At 33.8% G+C, this 25,179-nt stretch overlaps 1 protein-coding gene across 1 annotated transcript in view; it reads right to left on the reverse strand.

The window, feature by feature from the left end:
• The window catches only part of LOC139489705 (uncharacterized), a 70,685-nt gene that overhangs the window by 22,161 nt on the left and 23,345 nt on the right, over positions 1-25,179 (reverse strand). The gene's annotated exons all lie outside the window — the stretch shown is intronic.

Here is a 25,179-nt window from a genome sequence, read left to right on the forward strand (position 1 = left end):
GTGCCTACCAGAAACGGGGAGAAAGTTACAAATCTCACTGCTATGTTATGGATGCTTAAGTGTGAAAACTCGCTTTAGTGCGCAAGTAACACAGTATATAAAGTACCAGAAACTAAAAAAATAAAAAGTATTGACTATGGTCGGTTTGGGACTGTTCGTCAATGATTGAATGCATAAATGTATTAATAATTGATAGTAAATATTGTAAACTAAGTGTTTATACTTTTCTACATTGGCTAGAGGTATAGAGGGAGGGTTGAGATCTCACAAACATGTTTAACCCCGTCGCATTTTTGCGCCTTTCCCAAGTCAGGAGCCTCTGGCCTTTGTTTGTCTTGTATTATTTTAATTTTAGTTTCTTGTGTACAATTTGGAAATTAGTATGGCGTTCATTGTCACTGAACTAGTATATATTTGTTTAGGAGCCAGTTGAAGGACGCCTCCGGGTGCGGGAATTTCTCGCTACATTGAAGACCTGTTGGTGACCTTCTGCTGTTGTTTTTTTCTATGGTCGGGTTGTTGTCTCTTTGGCACATTCCCCATTTCCATTCTCAATTTTATAATATAATATAGTAAATTAAAATTATGGCACAATCAAAACACATCCTTTTATTTTTCATCTTTACATACTACTATTATAAACAAAGAAAATATAATAATGTTACAAAATAATTAGATACCAGTGTTTTCTATTCAGTATTTATATTCCATTTAAAATTAGTTTGAAGTTAAGTGAAATAAGGGATACGCCTTTCATTAGGAAAATGTGTATTATCATAATTAACTATGTCCAAAAGTGCCCGTTTAAAAGAGATTTTAACACGCCAAGTTTACTTTACAATAAATATATATTTAAATTCTCGAAAGACAATGTTTAGATCCGTGCCAAAGTTTCTTTTCATAAATTGTTTGTTAAAAAAACCCTAAAAAACCGGGTGATATATATAGACGAAACCGGGTGATTGTGTAGTAACAACATTGACGAAACCGGTTTATTTTAATTTGACATGACCCTTTTCTTTCGTTCCATACACAGAAATACAATTATGGAGATGCTCATAATAACTAAATTTGCAATCTCCGTGTCAATATCTATCTTCCCGTACCTTTCTTTCCGTACAATGTGAACAATTTAACGAGAAATTAAACAATTTCGAGGCAAGGTTCACTCAATTCGTCATTTTGACATGCATTTTGACTTATTTCTCCGTTAATATAGAACGGTTGTAGAAAATATTGCATCTCACAATAGAAAATAGTTGTATATGTATATATATATTCTTCGATATCATAAAAAAAATATTAAAATAAGGAGAAACCTACCTTTCTTTTGTCTATTGGTGTTCCGTCATTGTGCCGGATGTTAGATACCATCGAGTCCGAGCAAATTTTACCGGTGTGGTTTAGACACAGTGTATTCGCAAACCTGTAATTTAATACTCCAAATTATATGATTATCAGTCTTAAAACAATGGTGGAAAATAAAGAAATTTAATTAACGCATGTAATCTCTGTTTTGAAAATAAACACCATTTTTGAAAATAGATTCTACACCCAACATATTGATATATATCGGTGTCAGAATTTGATTCTAATACAACTTCTCTCCTCAGATACTACACGACGTATTACGTTTTTATAATACTCGAAATGTAACCTCCGTGGAATGCAATAATCGTTGAATTTGGGGAAAAAAGGGGTTTCTTTCACGTCCGCACTTCTATCAAGTATGGCATGCCAAATTAACATTTATAAATATATTTATTACGTATGGCGAATATATATATTACAGACCAATAACATACATTGTAATTCAGACGACATATCTTCTCAGATCTAGAAAAAAAAAGTAACCGATATTTTTACATTAATCATTAATTATTAATGCAAGTAGATAATCTTAACCCGATTTGAATATTCAAAATATGAAACTTATATTTAAAATATAGATTAATAGAGAATTCGATATGATTGGAATGGAACTCTAAAACAGATAACAGTTGCTTCATGGGTCTTTTAATTCATTACTACGTACGTCTTTGTTTTATAGGCACATGATTTGAGTAATTCACGTCTTTTTGATAGTGTTAAGCCACATATTCAACCAATATTTTATAGTGCGTCTTTTCGTGTTGTAATTTCATACATATATTCTACTTTTTAGGTAAGGGCGAAGGTTGGTGCCTTTTACAGCAGGTTCCAACGAGTATGAAGCTACATGTAGATTCTTTGGTTTGCTTCCTTGCTAGATCAACCATGACATCATTATTAGGTCCTTTTGGGTGGAGTCAATAGGTTTTTGTCTTATATATAATGATATTGCCGATAAGCTTACTTCATTGTGTCGGCTATTTGCTGACGACACATCATTCAATTATTCTGGTAACGACGGAGAACAGATTGAATCTGCTATCGATCGCGACTTGAAAGTGCTGGATGTTTGGTCTTCTAAATAGCTTATGTCATTTAACCCAGATAAAACCGAAATTATGATTTTTTTTCAAATATTGAGACTCCGGAACCTTAGCTTTTCCTTAAATGGTAAAAATATACCTTTAAGTACATCTCATAAGCACCTGGGAGTTAATTTCAGTAGTTTCAATATTTACAAAAACTGAAACTTTATATTCTGAGGTTGGCTGGGAATATCTTTTTGAAAGAAGAAGGAGAAGAAAATTACAGATGTTTTATAACATGAACCAAAAGCATGCACTGGAATATCTATTTAATCGTGTACCTCCTTGTGTACAAAGTACAACCAACTACCCGTTGCGAAATGGTCATGATATTATTGTTCCATTTTGTAGACTTTCCCTTACTACTGAATCGTTTATTCCCTCTACTATACGTGAATGGAATAAACTTGATCCAAAATTCGCAGTGTCGACTCTATTTCTAAATTTAAGAAAGAATTAAAAAACGATAGTCTATTATGTAAAATTGAAACGTTTTATTTGTACGGCCCAAGGAAATTAAATATTATCTTAACGCAATTGCGATGTTCCGCTTCATTCTTAAACAATGACCTATTTAGAGCTAATATTATAGATGATCCTTTTTGCCATTGTGGTTCCGATATTGAGGATGTCTACCATTACTTCTTCGTTTGCCCAAAATACACATTGTGAAGAAAAACCTTTTTCCATAACCTTAACTGGCTATCTGAAAACTTTGTTTTAGATACAAAACTATTAATTTGCGGACACTTGAAACTATCGAACGAACAAAATATTCCAATTTTCAAACATGTTCAAAATTTCATAAAAAGGTCAAACAGATTTCTTATGCCTTGATAGAGCGTTATTATTACTGTTACGGAACGTCATCGATGTCATCAATTCACAAGTCATCGTCACAGAATTATACGACTTTTCAAACTTTTCAAACTTTCCGGCTTTTTCTCTTTTTACTTTCTCTCCTCTTTGTTCACATATATGAAAGCTAGTATTATATTGATTAAACTGTTTGTTTTATATGCATGTCCATTATATTATACATGTTATACAATTATTGTAACTTTATATTGTATTATGGAGAAGACTTCATAAGTGTCTAATCCATTTTGCTTTAATTCAGCAAATAAAATATGTTTAAACTAAGTCAATAGGTTAACAGAGAACCAATCAGAACTAGTGACAGAATATAAACATTGCAAAACTAGTTTTACAAGTCAGTTTAAAAATAAGTTTTCAATCTAAATTTAAAATTTATTGATTATTATAAGCTAATTCACAAGCATGCTGTATGTGTGTTTGATTTGCCAATTTCATTTCAATCAATTACTCAGTTCATTTCTAAATCCAGTTAGGGAGCTACCATTTGATTTTTTTTTTTTGGGGGGGGGGGGGGGGGGGGGCTAGGATGAAATTTGAAAAAAATAGGCAGGACAGGAGTTTTGAGTAAAGAAAAAAAAACAGGATGAGACACTTTGCAAAAAAAAAGGCAGGATGACAATTTAGGTAAAAAAAAGTCAGGATAAACTAATAAAAAAATGCAAAATTTTTGATCCTAGCCCCCCCCCTAAAAATCAAATGGTAGCTCCCTTATGTGTATGTACTTTACAATGTCACAATCCCGGCGTAAATATAAGGTTTATGGCCCCTTCTGTGGTCTTTGAATTAAAAAAAAAATTCAAACTGCAAAGATAATGAATAATAGAGATGGGCCATTTTGTACATATACAAAGGGGAAACTTCGAGCAAACATTTAATTTATTACTTGTTTCATTGCATTTAAAAGTTAAACGGGTTTTTGTGTCAAATAAACCAAGATTTTTGTAGAAAATCCAAAGATATTTTTGTTATAAAATTTTAAGCATATATAACTCACTTGATTTTCTATAATGTGCTAATGTTTATTGTTTACAAAAAGTCCTAAACAACCTTAATTATTTTTTTAAATCGTGCTCAGTCACGTAAGTCGAGCGCACCCTAGAAGGTGTACTTGAATTGGTCTATATTCATATTTGTTTAAACCAATATTAGGCGAGTGTAATATTTGAAAAAGACGTCTAGTTAAGGACTTTAATGCACCCACCTAACACACGGCTAATTTTTTTTTTAAATGAAAGAATAATGATTAAACTTTGATTTTTGCCCGGTCGTCACAAAATCGTACGGTGCAGTTTTTGTAAAATTGACGTTTATTTCAGAAATTAGTTGAAAATTATATAATTACGACATGTTTTTCAAGCAAAGGAAATTAGTCGTATCTCTTCTTTTAGACAGAATAATTAAGTGAATTAGATTCTTAAAATAATGAAAAACAATATTTACAACTGTAAGTCCGCATGCTTTTGCATTCCTTCTAAATATTTGACATTTTGTACGAAAATTTTCATAATCCCGACTTTTTCGGATCTACAATTAAATTTTTATTAAATGTCTTTGCAATCTATCCGTTTTAGATCACACCAAATTACTCATCAGTTATCGTTTTTTTCATTCAAGATCAAGACTTTATCTCAACATTTCTTAAAATTACGAATTTCTGTAATTTTATGATGTTGGGTAAAATCACTATAATTTCCGGAATCCCTTATCTATTTCGTTATCGTTTTTTACTGGATATATTAGTCGATTTCCGTGGACTTAATAGTGCTATTAGAGTACGATAAATCATATTTAAACGGTTCTATTTCTATCTTTAACTTCAGTGTAGCTTAAATAGATATAAAATCGTCCAAAATAAAGACCAAATCAAAGTAAAACGTAGTTTTTGAGTTCTGTAGAATTCACCCCTTTCTAAATAAGGATTCGTATCGGAAAATTGTAGAAAATCTTCCGAGTCGTGTCAAATTTTCACAGTCCAGTTCACAATGAAACCCTTCCTTTGCTAAAAAGCAAAAAAACTATCCATTTATTGACACAGATGCATAGTCTGTCATATATTTACTACATAGAAACTATGTAGTTAACACTTAAATGAAGATACAGTTGTATTGCCGCAGTGGGAAAACGAAAAGATGAAGTTTACAGAAGACTGGTCGATGAATATGAAAAAAATGAAAACATCCCATTTGAAAATACAAAATATCATAAGAGTTGCTATAAATATTTCAAAAGTAAGCACAACCTATCAACTTCTGTTTTGTCTGTACAAAGACTTTGTACTACATGTACCAATTCTACCGACCAGTAGATCTTCTCATATATCAACGAGGACAGTAGATCTACAACTCATTCTGATTTGTCTGTTTGTATATTTTGCAAATGTATAAAGCCTATAAGCAAGTTACACAACTTCATAAGGTATCCTCTGAGGAGCAAACTCAAACTGTATTGAGTGTTACTACATATATCTCCTACAATGGTCTGATTTACAAAATAACTCATGATAATTTTACTATTAAATCTTTATACCATCGAGCTTGCATAGCTAAATATTTGCTACAAAATTTGAAATCAGAAATTAAAGAGCTATTTAGTTCTTAACGTAAAACAGCTTTTTACTAACATTTCGACAATTAAAAATGACGTGCCTGTACACAAGGAAGTATTCTGGTTAACAACTTTAATTACTTCATCAGTTAACCGGGCTTAATTTCTGCCCGAGGATCGCCGCCGAGAGAACTACACAACATATTATCAGCTTCATAGTTACATGTATACAGCTTTAACAAGGCCAAGGTACATCCAATATTGTATACAGTAGCTCTATAATTTTGTCTTATGCCGTAATGACGGAAAATTACCCGTTTAAAATGACTGTGATATTCGGTCTGTAAAATTTAAAGATCTGAGCAGTGACTGCGAAACTGGTTGCAAGCACTTAGTGCAGCTACTTTACGGAAGCAGATATAGGGTAAAGTTGTAATCCAATCAGATGAATATCCATTATCTAAAAACATTTCACTGGATTATTCAATTGAAATTATGCCACCTGCTTTAAAAACATTTCTGTGTTGTCTTTTGGATGATGGCACATCTGCGGCAGTTAATAAAACGTACGATATTCCTATTGACAAAGTTCTTAGATGTATGGCATATTATCTATAAATATTTTTTTTACTGTTTTTCATTTAGGTTTATCACTACCAATACACCGTGTTTATGGACACATCTTTGATAACTTTTAACAAGTTTGACTGATCAGGAGATTAGAAACAATGAAAATGGGGCATACATTCTACATGGCATTAGAACGAAATTCATAACAGTGTGGTCGACAGTAAAACGTTTATTAGTAATTGTACTGAAAAGTTTACCTTTAACTTGTTTGTCGTGGGCGATGATTTTATGCTCACTCAGTCTATCGGAGGCCTTCAAGTGGGGATTTAAATAATCATTTGTTACAAATTCTGATACATAAAATGAAACTTTCTTTTCACAAATCATTTAAGGAATTTATTTTAAATAATTGTTATACCATCACTTACAGCAGTTTCACTTTTAAGAATATTAATGTCCAGCGCTGATATCAATAAATAATAATAAAAAAAAAAAAGAAGTTTATTCATGGTAAAAAAAAAACAAAAAAACTTTTAAGTTAATAGGGACCCGCGTTATTTCAGAAAATATCTTATTGATTAAGAGAACAAAAACTTCTACGTTGTGATCATTTAAGAGTGGCCTTGTATTTATTCAATGCTAACCATGTGGGCTTTGTTTTTTTTTTCTATACCATAAATCGATTCGTTCATTCAGATATTTGTCAGTTTGCCTTGGCTCTTCAAGTCCAACACACAACTTCTCACGAAATTGGTATTTTTCTTACAAAAATTACATCCATGTGATGTATTCTTTTCATGGAGAATGAATGTTGCACCTTATTTTATTTGTTATCGTGTTTTTTTGTGTGTATCATTGACGTATAAGACAACCTGAATCTTCTTTATTCAAATTTAAAACATACGAGATGGCAATTATGACACAAAATAACTAAATTAAACTTACAGCAGAAGAAAGATAATGAACATCGCTTTTATAGTCTTCTAAATATCGAAGACGCGTGGTCTTTTTAAAAATGATGTAAATTTATAAAGGAAACAACAAACAAAATAGTTCGAATATTTATATTAGAAAAAGTAACGGTGTGTAAATCATAACAATTATTTTATTTCAATGAAAATCAAACTGTTGAATTTTTTCCGCTGCGAGCAAATTTTTAATTTTGGTCGCATTTTGAAAATCAATAAATCTTGTATTCTTGTTGGAAGCTGCACTGTGTAGTTTATACCCGTTTTTTTCAATGCATGGGTAGGCATTATATTCGTGATTATTTTTGCCCGAGCGATATCGAAAAACTATTATAAAAAGTGTCCTAGTTCAGTGAAAATGTACGTCATACTTATTTCCTAAACAAATAAATAAACAAACATTAATTAACATACAACACTACCAAAGGCCAGAGACTCCTTACTTGTATGATTTTGTAAAAAAATGCATCTTTTTAAAACAGTCGAAAACAAAAAGATCTACATGTTGCCTTGGGCTTTTTTTTCTTTTTTTTTTGCTCTTTGGTTGGGTTTTTGTCTCAATGACAATTCAATTTTCATTCTTATCATAGATATAACTGCATGTTAAAATAAGAATATGAAGTGTGATAGACAATCAGACACATTCTTTCCAGGGACAAACAGGCGTTATCAAGCTATAGGTCCCCGTATGGCCTTCGACCATTAGCAAAATACACACTTTATAGAATGAAAGCTCCAAGAGGTCTTGGGATGAAAAAAAACAAACATAAAAGATGAGCGAGAAAAAAAATAGGGATACTGCATGGAAATTGGAAAATGGTCCGCAACATTAATTTAGTCAACTCACTTAGTTGAAATTAAAGACCTGGCGAATTTTAGCCTTTTGCAATGGATGTGATGTATGTCAAGTTAAAAAAAATCATGGTTTGTTTGGACATTTTTATAAATCAAGTCTTGTTTTTAAATTATTTGCAAGTAAGTTTTAAGTCATGAACAAATAATCACTCACAGAAAGACGTCAAATCCATCAACAAAAGAAAAAAATTAATAGACGACCGACAACGCACAGAATATCATGTATGTGTTCCGGACCAAATGAGTATTTGGACCATACGCATATATCATGACCATAAGGGTATACTAATATGGTCCAACCATACACGTATGGTCCAAATACTCATTAGGTCCGGAACATATTTTATTTGCGATCACAAATGCACGAAGACGTCCATTTCTATGTAAATTGGGTCGATTTTTTATATATAGATAAGATGAATGCGTTTCTGTTGCCAAGTGTTTTTCACAAGTATAGTAGCAGTATAGCAGAACGGTTTAAGTTTCCTATATACACCAAATGATACATTATGCCAATACAATAACGTAAATGCATGCAAATTTCACAAGGTTTAATCCAAATAGCTTTCTTACTATCCAATAACTTTCAAGTACGAAAAAGACAGGGCAGAAGTATATTTTGTCTTTATGTTTCGTATTTGCACAACTTTTGAAAGTGGATTATGCATTCGTTCTAAAATAAAATTAGACCAGATAAAAGTTAAAAGATTACATAACTCGACAATCGAAATTGTTAAATCCGAAAAAGATAATCAATCAATACATGCATTCAGTAAGTCATTCTTTTTTCTGAAGGAACATGGCTTTGCGATATCTTATTATGAAAATTGATTGTCGAAACATAACAAAAACACAAGTAAAGGACGTTTAATTAATCAATATAAATCAAAACACAAATTCCTGATTAGTATTTCGAATTATTTTATATAGGCGTTGAGAACCTTTGGTGACCCCACGGTTTAAATGTTTATATTAAGGACGTCGTGAGCAATGGGCGTTATAGACGATCGTTCACCTAATCTGTCCCAGTCAATGGGATATTAAAGTGCGCCAATCAATGTCCATAGCCACACTGTTATGAATTCGATACTATTTTTCTTCTGGGGGTTAAAATTTTATCCAAGACAATGTCGTCCCAACTACAGAAACAATAAAAGATTTCCGTATGACTTTGGTTGGCTAAAAGGCAACATCGGTCCGGTATGATGTCATCCAACTTTCTACAAGATTTGATCTGTTCACGCATTGGTATAGGTATAGGGGGAGGGTTGAGATTTCCCAAAACATGTTTAACACCGCCGCAATTTTGCGCCTGTCCCAAGTCAGGAGCATCGTGCCGTTCTTAGTTTTGTATGATTTTTTATTTTAACTTCATGAGTATATTTCGAAGCTTAGTATGACGTCCATTATCATTTCAAAGTAGTACATTTTTGTTTAGGGGCCAGCTGAAGAACGCCTCCGGGTTTGGGAGTTTCTTGCTGCATTGACGACCCATTGGTGGTTTTTGGCCGTTGCCTGCTTTTTAGTGGGTTGGTGTCTCTTTGACAAATCCCTCATGTCTATTCCAAATTTTTAATTCAATATGTATATAGTAGATCTTGTGTCCGCTTTGAGCAAAACCTCTGCTGTACTGATATATGCCCATGCCAAGGAAGTTGTTTTTGTATGGATATATTGACCGATAAGAATGATGAGATTACAAGTTAAAATGAAGCTATAATATTCCGATATCGCAATATTCCGACACCTAAATGGTCCAACATCCCATTGGTCCGACGTTTCGATCACGGGATTTTAACATTAGAAAGCCAAATAAAAGGTTCAATATTAGGATAGCCTTGTCCTCCGTTTGAAGCGGTGAAACAAGATAAAAAAACGTAATACTTAGTGCCAAAGTAGCCGAACGTCATCACTAGTGTAATATTTAAAAAGAGTACAAACTACTTTGTCAAGTGTTGTTTGATTAATTATATATCTCAAGATACACGGCGGCCTACTGAAGTAAAATCAAACACATTTTGACGTACAATGAGTGATCATATTTTCCTTGTGATGTTTTATATTAAAATTGTCAATTTGTTGATATAAATATACCAGTAGCACTTTACTCATTTTAGTTATGTTTGTTAGTACTCTTATCATATCTGATTTAGTGATGTATGAGTTGTTAATGTCTGTGTCATTTTGGTCTTTTGTGGATAGTTGTCTCATTGGCAATCATACCACATCTTCTTTTTTATATATCAACATATTGCAACATATATAAAAGAAAATCTGCTCTATGGTTGTCAGGCTTTCAAACTAACAGGAGATCATACGCTTCCTCAATTTTAATAAACAGCTCATCATGGGACTTTTCTAAACAATTAAAAATAAATCATATGTTATATTTTCCCTTTGCTTCAAATATTTTGTTTCGGATTATTTATATCAAATTTGCAGATATATATGTTTGTAAATACGTGCAATCAAATGATATGGAGGTATTATATGATTTAGATAATGAAAGGGCGACTACAGATACATTTGTGTGAATTAAATGTTGATTTTCAAAGACTCCGAGGGAAAACGTTATGTAACATGCGTTACCGTTAAAATCAACCAAAATTAATTAATATTATGATAGAAATATATTTTCCCAACAGTAATACAGCATTCCTATAAAATTGTTTCGTTTTTGCATTTGTTTTGACTCGACTCGATTTTACAACTGGAAGTATCCGTGAATTGAAATTGCACCCATGACCTTTGACCTCGATTTAAAAAAAAATGCACCATAATTTCTTTTGACGACCGGGATATTTAGAAAGTACACATTCTTAGCTTTCTAGTGATATATAATTTAGCCGTGTGTTAGGTAGGTGCATTAAAAATGTAAATTTGGCTCTCATATCACTCGCCTATATCTAAATTTATAAAATTGTTTTCAGGAAATAATTGCTAGCACTGCTTGCAATGATCCTCCGTTTATCAAGCACCAAATTGACAACTATGACAGTACAAGGGCAAATGCTGTGGATTTTCTATAAAATTTCCATTTGTTTAGCATTGAATCAACACAAGGGTACATCATCCTTGACCAAAACATAAACCGTACATTTTGTAACTCCGCTTTAAGGTTTATGTACCCTTCTGTAGCCATTTTTGTACGAATTTTTCAAACCTCAATTGTATCAAAACTAAAGATATAATAAATAATAGAGATAGGCCATTTAGTACATGTTCCAAGGGGAAACTTGATGCAAAGCACTATTTTTTTACTGTTTCATTGCATTTGTTAGAAAAAGAGGACATATATGTATTACATGTCTCTGGTACAGCATATCTTGCATTTATTAGATGATTTCCTAACAATTGACCATCCCGACGAAGATGGAGAGCCTGACAATGGCAATTATGATGACAATATTTAAACGACTTAACATTCCAATTGCTAGTCATAAAACAGTTGGGCCTACTACTTGTTTACAGAGTTGTTTAGAATATTTGGGTATCATACTAGAGTCACAAAAAATGGAAACCAGATTACCTGGTAATACAGTGCAAAGGATATGCAATTTTATCCGCAAAATACTCCACAAATCATCTTGTACAAAAAGAGAACTTTTACAGTTTAAATTTTGCTTCCAGGGTTATTATACCTGGAAGGTCTTTTGTTTCTTATTTGATTAATTTGTCAACTACAGTTAAAGATTTGTCTGACTTAAAATTTGTGCATTTTTAAAGCACAGAATGTAGAACAGACTTGGATTTTTGGTTACGTTTTTTGTCAAACTGGAATGGCATTACTATGTTTCATGAAAATGAATTTACAAGTAGCTTTGATATGGAATTATTTACAGACGCTACGTCAACAATAGGATTTGGGGGCTTTTTTCGGGGGAAATTCTTTTATTCGACCTGGCCTTTGGAATTACCCTTTCAATAGCCTTTTTAGAATTATATCCTATTGTTGTAGCAGCACTGCTTTGGGGGCCAGAGTGGTCTTGTAAAAGAATATTATTCTGGTGTGATAATGAGGCCACTGTAGCAATTGTGAAAAAATGAGATCAAAAACTTTAGAAATTATGAAATTGATGAGACAGCTGACTTGGTGTGCAGCTAAATATAATTTTTACTTTCATGCAAAACATGTTCATGGTTATAAAAACCAAATTTCGGATGCTTTGTCTCGTTTACAGATCACCCGTTTTCACAAGCTGGCCCCAAAAGCAGAACAGAGTCCATGCATAGTTCCAAGTGCATCAGAAGTAATGTGGCACCGAGTGAAACCGTTAGTAAATTATGGAATTTTTCTATTTCTGAAGGGACAAAAGTGTCAAATGAGACTGGTTATAATCATTTTTTTAATTTTTTTGCTATTAAATGGTACAAGTGTTACTAGTCCGAGATTAGCCGTTGGACGTCAGAGTAATCTCGGACTAAAGTGTTACTGACAGCAAGCCTCATTCAGAAGATCTGTTGATATATTTTGCTACACATTACTTTCAACATCTCAAACTACAGTACTCTACAATTAAACTATACATATGTGGAATTAGACATAGATGCTTAAAGGACAACGTATGTTCTCCTTTCAATAATTCTAGTAACAATTTAGAGAGACTGTCCTTGTTTTTAAATTCTATTAAAAGATTACAGAAACCAATATGAAATTATGTTTAATTTTATGTTTTCAAAAGGAACGTACTTAAATCATTTCACACGACACTTTAATTCTAAAGGTTGACCAAGCTGTTCAAAGGAGGTTTATTATACAGTTTCAAACGCTGCTAATGTGCTATTGAATGTCAATATCGTTACTGTTATCCAACTAATTTTCGTGAGCGATTTATTTTGGCGACTTTCATGGATATAAAAAAAAAACGCGAATATTAATTGTCGCGTAATTGTAAAACTTGGGTCTTATTTTTACGGTGGCAGAATGCGGCCATGAAAGAAAAAAAAATTATGTTGTTCCCTCAAGATACTATGTCGTTCCCTCAAGATGCTATGTCGTTCCCACAAGATAGTTATCTCTTTCCCTCAAGATACTATGTCGTTCCCTCAAGATAGTTATCTCGTACCCTCAAGATACTATGTCGTTCCCTCAAGATAGTTATCTCGTTCCCTCAAGATAATTATCTCGTTCCCTCAAGATACTATGTCGTTCCCTCAAGATGTTATGTTGTTCCCTCAAGATACTATATATATATATGTCGTTCCCTCAAGATGATATGTCGTTCCCACAAGATAGTTATCTCGTTCCCTCAAGATACTATGTCGTTCCCTCAAGATAATTATCTCGTTCCCTCAAGATACTATGTCGTTCCCTCAAGATAGTTATTTCGTTCCCTCAACATAGCAATACAATTATATTGATTTATTCTTTATTTCCAACTTCGAAACGGTGGAGTAAAGAAGTGGAGTTACTTCCAATTCACTTTTTAATCAAATGCGGAACAATGCAAGAACGAGAAATTAAGACAACCGACACGAAACACGGAAAATAAATAAGGGGAAATACGAAGCACGCACATCGAACCAAACACGAGAAATCGAGAAATAAAACACCAAATCACGAAAACACGTAAAATGAAAAGACCGAAAACGTTGCACGAAAATAACCCTTAACCACCCTCTTATCTTAGAAAATAAAATTAAAAATGAGCCACAAAATGTTTTATCATCTCCTATTCCTGGATTTCTAATACATTAACCTAACTGTATGTGTTGTACATGTGCATATGTATGTAATCAGTATCTTCCTTAGATTTAATTTTCAAATGTTAATAGGGTGAACAATAATTCCTTTTCTGTGTATCCATGGCAACATTCTGCATTTATTTACCATAAAATATTGCAAAAAGGGGGTAAACATGCATGTCACATATCCCCCCAAAATTTGGATCAAACTAGAATTTCAATGCTTTTGAGTGATACCTTTTTAGACACTGTTTTCATAAATCTTCCTAATGATCAAATAAAAAATGGGTGTCTTTCGCCTAATTTTTTCGTAAAATCTAATCACAAAGTTCGTGCGACAAAAAGTTGGAAAAAAACATTACAAAAATTGCCGGACCAATGTATGGTATGGACATACAAATACGGACTGTCATACAGAAAACAGCCTATATTACATACATTATATGATCTTGATGTTCATATAAACCCAATACGAAGGCTATTTTAATACTCAGCTATCCAAAAATGAATTTTATTGCACACTAGCTCTTATATTTGAAAAATCCTCAGGGGCCAAAATGCGAAACTACACATCTAACTGTGGAGTGCTACCTTTACTGGGACTCCGGGATCGGGTGTTTTTAAGCTCGGGATTTCGGGATTGACCCTTTCGGATCCGGGAATTCTTTTTTTCGGATTACGGGACGTCGGGATTTACTTTATTTAAATTCGGGATTTCGTGTTTTTAAGTCCGGGATTTCTGGATCAGGACCCCTCCTATCCCTCTCAGTTATTCTCTTTAAATACAGAATTATTATATCATTATTATTATGCAAATATTCTACTTTTGGGATCTGGCCACGTCTACAGTTCCGCTTCGAAGGGCGAAATGAATCATATATCAATACAATTATAAAATCTCGAGGGAACGAGATAACTATCTTGAGGGAACAACATAGTATCTTGAGGGAACGACATAGCATCTTGAGGGAACAACATAACATCTTGAGGGAACGACATAGTATCTTGAGGGAACGAGATAACTATCTTGAGGGAACAACATAACATCTTGAGGGAACGACATAGTATCTTCAGGGAACGAGATAACTATCTTGAGGGAATGAGATAACTATCTTGAGGGAACGACATAGTATCTTGAGGGAACGCCATAGTATCTTGAGGGAACGACATAGTATCTTGAGGGAACGAGATAACTATCTTGAGGGAACAACATAACATCTTGAGGGAACGACATAGTATCTTGAGGGAACGAGATAACTATCTTGAGGGAACGAGATAACCATCTTGAGGTGACGAGATAACTATCTTGAGGGAACGACATAGTATCTTGAGGGAACGAGATAACTATCTTGAGGGAACGACATAGTATCTTGAGGGAACGAGATAACTATCTTGTGGGAACGACATAGCATCTTGAGGGAACGACATAGTATCTTGAGGGAACAACATATTTTTTTTTTCTTTCATGGCCGCATTCTGCCACCGTATATTTTATTCAAATACATCAAGTTAATTTGAAAACCGCGAAATTAAATCTCCGCAAAGTGGTCTAGAAAGGATTAAACGCGAAATAAAGCCTCCGCGAAAAAAATGTTACGATTATTTGACAAATATTAATTTTAATGCAAATGTTTCAATCATAGGGTCTTCAGGTATAGCATGTCATATACTACTGGGAATCGAAGTTTAATATAAAAGTTTTTAATTATATACTTGAAAAACTGTTGCAAAATTAAACATATTCACATTACATAAAAAAAATATTCACATATATGTTGTAGGCATTTTGATACTACGGTGGCAGAATGCGGCCATGAAAGAAAAAAAAAATATGTTGTTCCCTCAAGATACTATGTCGTTCCCACAAGATAGTTATCTCGCTCCCTCAAGATACTATGTCGTTCCCTCAAGATACTATGTCGTTCCCTCAAGATAGTTATCTCGTTCCCTCAAGATAGTTATCTCGTTCCCTCAAGATAGTTATCTCGTTCCCTCAAGATACTATATCGTTCCCTCAAGATGTTATGTTGTTCCCTCAAGATAGTTATCTCGTTCCCTCAAGATGCTATGTCGTTCCCTCAAGATACTATGTCGTTCCCTCAAGATGTTATGTTGTTCCCTCAAGATAGTTATCTCGTTCCCTCAAGATACTATGTCGTTCCCTCAAGATGTTATGTTGTTCCCTCAAGATGCTATGTCGTTCCCTCAAGATACTATGTTGTTCCCTCAAGATGGCCAGATCCCAAAAGTAGAATATTTGCATAATAATAATGATATAATAATTCTGTATTTAAAGAGAATAACTGAGAGGGGATAGGATGGGTCCTGATCCAGAAATCCCGGGCTTAAAAACACGAAATCTCGAAATCCCGAATTTAAATAAAGTAAATCCCGACGTCCCGTAATCCGAAAAAAAGAATTACCGGATCCGAAAGGGTCAATCCCGAAATCCCGAGCTTAAAAACACCCGATCCCGGAGTCCCAGTAAAGGTAGCACTCCCCAGTTAGATGTGTAGTTTCGCATTTTGGCCCCTGAGGATTTTTCAAATATAAGAGCTAGTGTGCAATAAAATTCATTTTTGGATAGCTGAGTATTAAAAAAGCCTTCGTATTGGGTTTATATGAACATCAAGATCATATAATGTATGTAAAATAGGCTGTTTTCTGTATGACAGTCCGTATTTGTATGTCCATACCATACATTGTTCCGGCAATTTTTGTAATGTTTTTTCCAACTTTTTGTCGCACGAACTTTGTGATTAGATTTTACGAAAAAATTAGGCGAAAGACACCCATTTTTTATTTAATCATTAGGAAGATTTATGAAAACAGTGTCTAAAAAGGTATCACTCAAAAGCATTGAAATTCTAGTTTGATCCAAATTTTGGGGGGATATGTGACATGCATGTTTATCCCTTTTTGCAATATTTTATGGTAAATAAATGCAGAATATGCCATGGATACACAGAAAAGGAATTATTTTTCACCCTTTTAACATTTGAAAATTAAATCTAAGGAAGATACTGAGTACATACATATGCACATGTACAACACTAACAGTTAGGTTAATGTATTAGAAATCCAGGAATAGGAGATGATAAAACATTTTGTGGCTCATTTTTAATTTTATTTTCTAAGAGGGTGGTAAAGGGTTATTTTCGTGCAACGTTTTCGGCCTTTTCATTTTACGTGTTTTCGTGATTTGGTGTTTTATTTCTCGTTTTCTCGTGTTTGGTTCGATGTGTGTGCTTCGTATTTCCCCTTATTTATTTTCCGTGTTTCGTGTCGGTGCTCTTAATTTCTCGTTCTTGTGATTAAAAAGTGAATTGGAAGTAACTCCACGTCTTTACTACACCGTTTCGAAGTTGGAAATAAAGAATAAATCAATATAATTGTATTGCTATGTTGAGGGAACGATATAACTATCTTGAGGGAACGACATAGTATCTTGAGGAAACGAGATAACTATCTTGAGGGAACGACATAGTATCTTGAGGGAACGAGATAACTATCTTGTGGGAACGACATATCATCTTGAGGGAACGACATAGTATCTTGAGGGAACAACATAACAGTTTGAGGGAACGACATAGTATCTTGAGGGAACGAGATAATTATCTTGAGGGAACGAGATAACTATCTTGAGGGAACGACATAGTATCTTGAGGGAACGAGATAACTATCTTGAGGGAACGACATAGTATCTTGAGGGAACGAGATAACTATCTTGTGGGAACGACATATCATCTTGAGGGAACGACATAGTATCTTGAGGGAACAACATAACAGTTTGAGGGAACGACATAGTATCTTGAGGGAACGAGATAATTATCTTGAGGGAACGAGATAACTATCTTGAGGGAACGACATAGTATCTTGAGGGAACGAGATAACTATCTTGAGGGAACGAGATAACTATCTTGAGGGAACGACATAGTATCTTGAGGGAACGAGATAACTATCTTGTGGGAACGACATAGCATCTTGAGGGAACGACATAGTATCTTGAGGGAATAACATAATTTTTTTTTCTTTCATGGCCGCATTCTGCCACCGTATGATACGGTGGCTGAATGCGGCCATGAAAGAAAAATAAATTATGTTGTTCCCTCAAGATACTATGTCGTTCCCTCAAGATGCTATGTCGTTCCCACAAGATAGTTATCTCGTTCCCTCAAGATACTATGTCGTTCCCTCAAGATACTATGTCGTTCCCTCAAGATAGTTATCTCGTTCCCTCAAAATAGTTATCTCGTTCCCTCAAGAAACTATGTCGTTCCCTCAAGATGTTATGTTGTTCCCTCAAGATAGTTATCTCGTTCCCTCAAGATGCTATGTCGTTCCCTCAAGATGTTATGTTGTTCCCTCAAGATAGTTATCTCGTTCCCTCAAGATACTATGTCGTTCCCTCAAGATAGTTATCTCGTTCCCTCAAGATAATTATATCGTTCCCTCAAGATACTATGTTGTTCCCTCAAGATAGTTATCTCGTTCCCTCAAGATGCTATGTCGTTCCCTCAAGATACTATGTTGTTCCCTCAAGATAGTTATCTCGTTCCCTCAAGATGCTATGTCGTTCCCTCAAGATACTATGTTGTTCCCTCAAGATAGTTATCTCGTTCCCTCAAGATGCTATGTCGTTCCCTCAAGATACTATGTTGTTCCCTCAAGATAGTTATCTCGTTCCCTCAAGATTTTAAAATTGTATTGATATATGATTCATTTCGCCCTTCGAAGTGGAACTGTAGACGTGGCCAGATCCCAAAAGTAGAATATTTGCATAATAATAATGATATAATAATTCTGTATTTAAAGAGAATAACTGAGAGGGGATAGGAGGGGTCCTGATCCAGAAATCCCGGGCTTAAAAACACGAAATCTCGAAATCCCAAATTTAAATAAAGTAAATCCCGACGTCCCGTCATCCGAAAAAAAGAATTCCGGAAAAAGTTAGGCGAAAGATACCCATTTTTTATTTGATCATTAGGAAGATTTATGAAAACAGTGTCTAAAAGGTATCACTCAAAGGCATTGAAATTCTAGTTTGATCCAAATTTTGGGGGGGTATGTGACATGCATGTTTACCCCCTTTTTGCAATATTTTATGGTAAATAAATGCAGAATGTTGCCATGGATACACATAAAAGGAATTATTTTTCACCCTTTTAACATTTGAAAATTAAATCTAAGGAAGATACTGATTACATACATATGCACATGTACAACACAAACAGTTAGGTTAATGTATTAGAAATCCAGGAATAGGAGATGATAAAACATTTTGTGGCTCATTTTTAATTTTATTTTCTAAGAGGGTGGTAAAGGGTTATTTTCGTGCAAGTGCCAACGTTTTCGGCCTTTTCATTTTACGTGTTTCCGTGATTTGGTGTTTTATTTCTCGTTTTCTCGTGTTTGGTTCGATGTGCGTGCATCGTATATCCCTTATTTATTTTCCGTGTTTCGTGTCGGTGCTCTTAATTTCTCGTTCTTGCATTGTTCCGCATTTGATAAAAAAAGTGAATTGGAAGTAACTCCACGTCTTTACTCCACCGTTTCGAAGTTGGAAATAAAGAATAAATCAATATGATTGTATTGCTATGTTGAGGAAACGAGATAACTATCTTGAGGGAACGACATAGTATCTTGAGGGAACGAGATAACTATCTTGAGGGAACGACATAGTATCTTGAGGGAACGAGATAACTATCTTGAGGGAACGACATAGTATCTTGAGGGAACGAGATAACTATCTTGTGGAAACGACAGATCATCTTGAGGGAATGACATAGTATCTTGAGGGAACAACATAACATCTTGAGGGAACGACATAGTATCTTGAGGGAACGAGAAAATTATCTTGAGGGAACGAGATAACTATCTTGAGGGAACGAGATAACTATCTTGAGGGAACGATATAGTATCTTGAGGGAACGAGATAACAATCTGGAGGGAACGACATAGTATCTTGAGGGAACGAGATAACTATCTTGTGGGAACGACATAGCATCTTGAGGGAACGACATAGTATCTTGAGGGAACAACATAATTTTTTTTTCTTTCATGGCCGCATTCTGCCACCGTATTTTGATACAAAATTGCAAATTTTGCATTAAATGATAACGGTGGCCACATTGAATAAATGTATATCCGAAGTTCTCTTATGGTTGTGGTGTGTTATCTATTTCTTGCATGAAGAGATATATATCGTATCTGCACGGAGTGTGATACGGAAAAGTGATACGAAAATATGTGTTAATTTTATTGGCGTATCCAGCATCATGAGACGATATTACGACATTCCCATTTGATATTCGCAAGGTCATTGGTAACTTACAAGCAAGGGTAAAGGCAATGTACATTTCTCTTTAAAATTGAAAAAAATCAACTATCAACATTTGGGGCTTTAAAAATTAAAATTTAGCAAAAACATACTTTTTAAATGCCTTAATATATAATTTATCATGTGCTTAAAGCAATAGAGTACTCATTTGATTTATCAGACTTAGCACAATTATTCAAAAGTCAAATTTATATGAGCCTGAGCCTAAAAATTGAGGTTTTTCAATGAAGGGGGGGGGGCCTTACATGAGGAGGAAATATTTTCCAGCAATTTTAAATTTGTGAAGCTTTTTGGTTATAAATAATCCTTACATATGTATTGAATGTACTTTAAATGGAAAGAAAAGTTACAAATGACATATCATATTAGTTTAAAAGGGTCTTAGGCCAAGTAAGACTGGAAAAAATTTAGGGTCAATTTAGGCTGTGCCACATATTTACATTAAAAAATGCATATTGAGGCTATAAAAAATAAAAAAATGTGTCTTTTTTTATCATTTCTATACTCATGCGTCATGATACAACAAATCTGAGCACAAAAAGACTCTTGCAATTAACTTTTCTTGCAGACAGAATGGTCTGATACAAAGATTTTTGCCTTTTTAGTGAAAAACTTGCATGCAATTTTAGTCTCAACAGGCTTATATTTAAACCACTTGCTATCCTACAGAAGAAAAGAAAGATATTATGTGAAATGGAACAGGTACAATAGACATTGTAAAGTGCTTTTGATACAAATTTACTGAGGTCTTTATTATGGACTTCAAATTTTATGTACCAAGCTCCCCACTTCATCCAAACAGGGCGTTAGACAAAAGTCATTTATACAACACATTTTGCACATATTGACTTTGTCTGATATAATCTTCTTTTCTGTAGATTCAGAGTTCATAAATAAGTAAAAGAACTAGATAAAGGCATAGAAACACAAATATTGCCACATCAAAACCTGTCAGATAGAAAGTCAGGGTGGCATTTATGCATCAATATTGGAAAGCTATAAAATGCCTATTTTGACCATAAAATGCCTATTTTGACCATAAAATGCCAAAATTGGTCATTTTTACATAAATTCTATAAAATAAAAGTTTAAATCTTTAGTTTCATGCTATTTGACAAATTGACACCACCAAATCATTTAAGGAAGTTGCCAAAGTACAGATTCTATATTTACAGATTTCACCTCTTAAGGTCCAAGACCACAATAATTCTGTAGTGCATTTCTTTAAGAACATAAATGAAAATTAAAAAAATCCCACATGCGCTTTCTCAATGAAATTTTTACAGTGTGTTGTACTACTTTTGGGGCAAATTATTTTCGGGGGCATCAAAAACTAAACATTGAACAATGAACCATGAAAATTAGGTCAATGTCAGATGACCCATGACAGTTACACATGTCCTGCTTACAATCCTTCCATACAACAAATAAAGTTGACCTGTTGCTTAATATAGTTATAATAGCTTAAAATAGACCAAAACACAAAAAGATAATACTGAGCAATGAAATGTGAAAATGAGGTCAAGGTCAAATCAAATCCGCAAGACTGACATGTACATCATAAATATTTCAATACACCGAACATAGTAGACCCATTGCATATAGTATAAGAAAATCAGACCAAAAACACAAAAACTTAACTATAACCACAGAACCATGAAAATGAGGTCAAGGTCAGATGACACCTGCCAGTTTTGGACATGCACACCTTACCATCATTCAATACACCAAATATAGTAGACCTATTGCATACAGTATAAAAAAATCAGATCAAAACACAAAAACTTAACTATAACCACAGAATCATGAAAATGAGGTCAAGGTCAGATGACACCTGCCAGTTGGACATGTACACCTTACCATCATTCAATATACCAAATATAGTAGACCTATTGCATACAGTAAAAAAAAAATCAGACCAAAACACAAAAACTTAACTATTACCACAGAACCATGAAAAAGAGGACAAGGTCAGAGAACACCTGCCAGTTGGACATGTACACCTTACAATCCTTCCATAAACCAAATATACTAGACCTATTGTATCCGAGATATGGACTTGACCACCAAAACATAACCTTGTTCACTGATCCATAAAATGAGGTCAAGGTTAAATGAAAACTGCCTGATGGGCATGAGGACCTTGCAAGGTACACACATACCAAATATAGTTATCCTATCACATATTATAAGAAAGAAATTAACATTACAAAAACATCTTAGTTTTTTTTTCAAGTAGTCACTGAACCATGAAAATGAGGTCAAGGACAATGAACATAATACACATGGAAACTTCGCAACATAAGGCATCTAGATACAAAGTATGAAGCATCCAGGTCTTCCACCTTCAAAAACATAAAGCTTTTAAGAAGTTAGTTAACGCTGCCGCCACATCACTATCCCTATGTCAAGCTTTCTGCAACTTACATCGCAGGCTTGACAAAAATCAGCAAAAATTTATAAAAGAAATCTGTTATTGGCTACTTCTACCATAAATTTATATAAATGCATTATAATACCAATGTCATAACAGAGGCTCTCAAAATGATGCACCCAGGTAATTGTCTTAACATACAAGGCATTGATCTAAATATGTAAACATTCTAACCTTATGTATATTACTCCTGCCACCCCAATCAGATGCACCGTTTTATTTTTTTATTTTTAAGAACTTAATGTCTAAAAAACAACTCCTATACTTTACAAAAATGGAAACTGCATACAAAAATACAATGTACAAAAAAAATCTGTTTATCAGTAAAATATCGTAAAATGAAGAGAAAATCAAACTTTTCTTGTTTGTATGTTTTTTTCAACTTTGCAAGATAAGGCGAGATAACTCAAATAATAAACTTGCCTATTTTGTTTTATAGCAAGAAATTGACTCACATGACCATTGATTTTGATTTTGATTTTCTAAAGGCATATTATAAAAATTATCTTCTCATTTTTGATATGGCAATTCCATTGTTTAGTTTCTTCTATCACACACAGTTTTTCCATTCATAAACTATATAAAATCAGACAAATTGACACAACCTGTAGATTGTAGAAAACAAGCTGTGTTACCCATACTTTTTGTAATATTAAGATAAAAAAAACAGTAACAATCCATGTGTACATTATATTCAAGATGCCATTAGCCAAAAGTATTAATAGGTAAAAATTATCAAAGAAAAACAATGTTATCAAAAAATTTGTCCCATTTGCCTTTATGACTTGGACAGAGAATTGTGTAACTGATAATGGATGTCTGCTAAACACCCATCAGCTAATTCATATGCATATTCAGGATGGGTTAATCTCATATGAATATTAAACCTACTTTGTACTTGTCCAACACTGAAAACTAACTACTAGTATGTTGAAAGTCTTTGAGACCAACAATACAGGTTACAGAAACATTGGCGGATCCAGAGGGGGTTCCGGGGGTTGGAACCCCCTCTTTTTGTTGGACGATCAATGTATTTCAATGGGGACATGTGGTTGGAACCCCCTCCTCCCCCCTTTGTCCTGGGTTGGGACCCCCCCCCCCCCTGTTTAAAATGGCTGGATTTGCCCCTAAGAAATGATCCATGAAAATTAAGGGCAATTTTGATACCCTGTCATTGAAAAGTAATGTATACTACACCTTATAATCACTCTATATACTCACTATAGTTGAGATCTAATCAAAAACAATGTTGACCCAACATGAAAATGAGGTCAATGTCAGATGTACTTGTAAGACAATTGTATGCACCTTACAATAATTCTGTACACCATATATTGTTGACTTTTACTTATAGTTTCTGAAAAACATAAAACTAAAATAGACCTAATGTTGACAAAATGCTGCTGGATAAGTCAATCAACTAACAGATTTTTCATATCATTATTACGTGCAATGTGATTTCTTGCGTTTAATAATTTTGGTAGTATAATGCAAATGTTGAAATTATAAAAAGTAATATCTAAACATGTATAAATTGATACAAATTATTCAAAGTTGATGAACCATGACTGACAGTGCAGGGCAAAAAAACTACCAAGGTTATGCCAATTCTTTTAAAACTGCATACCAAATACCATTGACTTATCAATTGGTTCCTGGTAAAACTGGTAAAGTTTCAAAGTCAATGTACCATGATGAGTGGGGCCAAATAATCTCCATGGAAACAAGACTTGCAAATGCCAATACAACTGCATACCAAATATCAGATATTAGTCACTCATCTTAAACTGATCTAATCACAAATCACATGTAAATAATGCAAAACATTCAGTCAATAAACCATGACTGAGGTGGGAGCCAAACAATCTGTATCGAATTGAGATGTGCCAATGCTAATACATCTGTATACCAAATATCATTCACCTACCACTTATAGTTCCCCTCAAACTGACCTATATACAAACATACATGTACATGTAAACTAATCAAAAGTTCCAAAGTCAATAGACTATGACTGAGGGGGAGGAGCAAAATAATCTCTATTAGAATGTTCCATTGCTATAAATACAACTGCATACCAAATATCCTTGACTAATTCGACTGTGCAAGGGCTGTATAGCCAGTCAAGGTCGTTAAAAACTTCCATTTGTTGTATCCTTGACCTACTAGTGGTTCCTATTAAACTTGGTCTAATCACAAACTAACACATTGTTGAACCTGCTGATCATGGAAACATCATACTCAAGTCTTGTTTTTTTTCAATTTTCGTCCACACGATACAATAAATCAGCTGTTTGATCCCCTCGACCACAGAAACCTCTTCCCTCTTTATTTGTCATTCAGACTCAAATAAAATATAAAATAGGTTTTCTCAATTAAATTTTTATTTACCAATTTATTTATATCATTATCATGCATCATAATATAGGGTTATTGCATGAATATTGG

The sequence above is a fragment of the Mytilus edulis genome, chromosome 9 (assembly GCF_963676685.1).
Source record: "Mytilus edulis chromosome 9, xbMytEdul2.2, whole genome shotgun sequence".
Classification (NCBI taxonomy): domain Eukaryota; kingdom Metazoa; phylum Mollusca; class Bivalvia; order Mytilida; family Mytilidae; genus Mytilus; species Mytilus edulis.